At 37.4% G+C, this 3,194-nt stretch overlaps 1 protein-coding gene across 1 annotated transcript in view; it reads left to right on the top strand.

Moving 5' to 3' along the window:
• FAT3 (FAT atypical cadherin 3) overlaps positions 1-3,194 on the top strand; it is a 740,800-nt gene that overhangs the window by 61,623 nt on the left and 675,983 nt on the right. The gene's annotated exons all lie outside the window — the stretch shown is intronic.

Below are 3,194 nucleotides of genomic sequence, written 5' to 3'. Positions count from 1 at the left end.
CTCCAATCCTGATGCCACCTTTTTCTTCATATAATCCAGCTTCTTTGATTATTTGTCCATCATACAGATTGAATAAGTATGGTGAAAAAATACAATCCTGGTGCACACCTTTCCTAATTTTAAACCATTCAGTGTTCCCTTGTGTTTTGTACGAACTGCTCCTTCTTGGTCTATGTATATATTCCTCATGATCACTATTAAGTGTTCTGGAATACTCATACTTTACACTGTTATCCACAGTCTTCACTAAGAGCTCAGATTTTGGGTTTTAATTGGGCAGCAGCAAAATTTTTAAAATATTTCTTTTTTATTATTTTAACCATATATACAAAAACTTTGTCTTAATGTACCTATCGAAATTGTCTTGTTGTTTGAGAAATAAACTGTTTGGGGAGTTTATAGTCCAAAGAAGTACAACTATTTTATTTCTCATTCCATGTGTTACCTCAGTCCCTGATAAAGCCATATTTTAGTAATACTTTATACAGTTTCCTTCTAGTTGTATTTTTAGCACATAAGGGATTCTGAAAACTTCCTTTAGAACTAATTGTTTTTTTCTTAAATAAATTGCATTAGTGTCTCCTAAATTAGAGTAACCAAAGGAACAGCATTCTCATTTCCCCAAACATAATCTGGTTCCATTGCTTCAAGAACATGATTCATTTGCTAGCCTGAAAGCTGTCCAAACTGCAGTGAACTGCCAGATTGTTTCTAGTGGTAGAGGTGACTTCTTCACACCACAAACAAAAATGAACTTAAAATGGGTGAAGAAACTAAATGTAAGAATGAGAATCATAAAGCCAGGAGAAGACTTAAAGGATAATGCTTTAGGACCTAGTTTTCAACAATGAATTCTTAGATATGATACTAAAAACACAAGCAATAAAAGACAAAACAGATAAATTGAACTTCATAAAAATGTAAAACTTTGGTTCATCCAGGGACTTGATCAAAGGGAATAGATGACCAACAGATTGGGATAAAGTGTGTGGGGGGTGGAATCTGTATATCTTATATTCATTTATGTTCTAAAACATGTGAAGAAGTCCTACAATTCAATAACCAAGAGACAAACAACCCAATAAATAAACGGCAAAGGACTTGAGTAGACAGAGATCTAAAAAAGAAACACAAGTTACCAAAAAGCACATGAAAAGATGATTAGCATCATTAGTCATGAGGAAAATGCAAATAAAAAACAAAATCAGATATCACTACACCCCCAAGAGGCTATGATAAACAATAACTAAAACAAAAACAAAAAACAAACAAACCACATATACCCCATAAAATTGACAAGGATATGGGGAAATTGGAACTCTTATACATTGTTTGAGATTTTAAAGTGGTACAGTCTCTGTGGAAAACAGTTAGACTGCTTCTCAAAAGTTAAATAGTGGATTACCATTGTTTTATTACTAACTATTGTTAAGTCAGCCTCAAATTCATGTTGGCCCCATACATAACTGAACAAAATGCTGTCCAGTCCTGGATCATCCTGATAATGGATTAGGAATTGGACCATTGTGATCCGTAGGTTTTTTTTTTTTTTTTTAATGTTTTATTGTGAATTATGTGATAGTTTACATGGGAGAACATTAGCTTTATATTCATCTTATTGTATATCGTTACATTGCCATGGTTACAGTTCCCTCTATGCGTCATCAACCAACCAAATGGTACACCCTGCAAGCCTGCTCCCTGGTCATAAGCACACAGCCCCTCTCCCTCTGGGTCTAGAGTTCCCAGCTTCTCCATCTCTGTACATCATCATCTCTGCCTCCATCTCTGGTATCACTGCTCCTCTGGGTAGGGTCCCGCACTCTGCTCTTCTCCCTTGATGGTCCCAGGACCCTCTGCTCCTGGACTGCAAAGTCAACCACTCCCCTCTTTTTGCTACAAAACACCTACCTTTACATTTCCAACCCTCACAGTCAGTCCTGAGAGTAATTATTCATCATTATACCACATGAGTGCTATCCACATCTCCTTTCATCAGTCCCACCCATACAGATTGGATACTACTCAGTGGAGGTTCTACCTTCCTTCGTGCCCTCTGGATCTACGCTTCATCTTGAAAGCTTATAAGCCAGTCACTTCTTGCCTTTGTAGTTCCCCCCACCCCCTTTTTGGGTATCCAATGTTCAAGTTTCCCATCCCTGTCTACCCTGTGTATGAAGGGGGTGGGAATGATCCTTGCTGTAAAGATTTGTTCCCTCTTTTGAGCTCCTGCCTCCATAGGTGTAGGTCAAGTTGATCCATAGGGTTTTTATTCATTGATTTTGGGAAGTAGATTTCCAAACCTTCCTTCCTAATCTGCTGTAGTCTGGAAGACTTTGCTGACAAATGGCTGCACCTTGAGATGATTGCTATGAAGTGAACCAGAGTCTTTCTCCTGAAAGGTGAGAAATCTACTACACTGCCAATGCTCCAGAATTACCATTTGTTGTTAAGTGACCATTGAGTCATTTCAAACTCATAGTGACCTTGTATGGGGTTTCCAGAGGAGCAGTTAGTGAAGTTGAAATACCGACCTTGTGGTTTAAGTAGACCTATGGTCAAGTACTTATCCTACAGCACCACACCAGAACTCCAGAACTACCATATGATCCAGCAGTTCCTCTCTTAAGTATATACTGAAAAAAATTGGGAGCAGGACTAAAACAGATATTGTATAAAAATGTTCATGCAGCACCATCCACAAAAGCCACAATGTGGGAATAACATAATGCCTCTTGATAGCTGAATGGATATACCAAATATGCTACATCTATGTAATGAATTAGTTCTGTGTCATAAAGAGAAATGGAGTTGTGATATACGTTACAACATAGATAAACCTGGAAAACATTTTACTGAATGAAATCAAGTCACAAAGGACAAATGTTGTATGGTCCCTCTTACATAAAATATCTGGAATAGGCAAATCTGTAAAGACCAGTATTTATCAGTGGTTACCGGAAGTGGGTGGAAGGGTCAGAGAGTAATTGCTTAAAGGAGCTCTGACTTTCTGTTAGTGGTGATGGAGTAATTTGGAAATGGAGATTGGCGATGTTTGCACAACTTAGTGAACATAACTGATGTCATGGATTTGCACATGTAAAAATGTTGAAATGACAAATGCTTTGTTGCATATATAACCCATTGCCACTGAATTGACTTTGATTTAAAATGGTCCTGTTAGACAGAAATAA

Source organism: Chrysochloris asiatica, unplaced genomic scaffold (genome assembly GCF_000296735.1).
Source record: "Chrysochloris asiatica unplaced genomic scaffold, ChrAsi1.0 scaffold00163, whole genome shotgun sequence".
In the NCBI taxonomy this organism is placed as follows: domain Eukaryota; kingdom Metazoa; phylum Chordata; class Mammalia; order Afrosoricida; family Chrysochloridae; genus Chrysochloris; species Chrysochloris asiatica.
The sequence above is the reverse complement of the archived record's forward strand: the minus strand, read 5'-3'. Positions and strand labels throughout refer to the sequence as shown.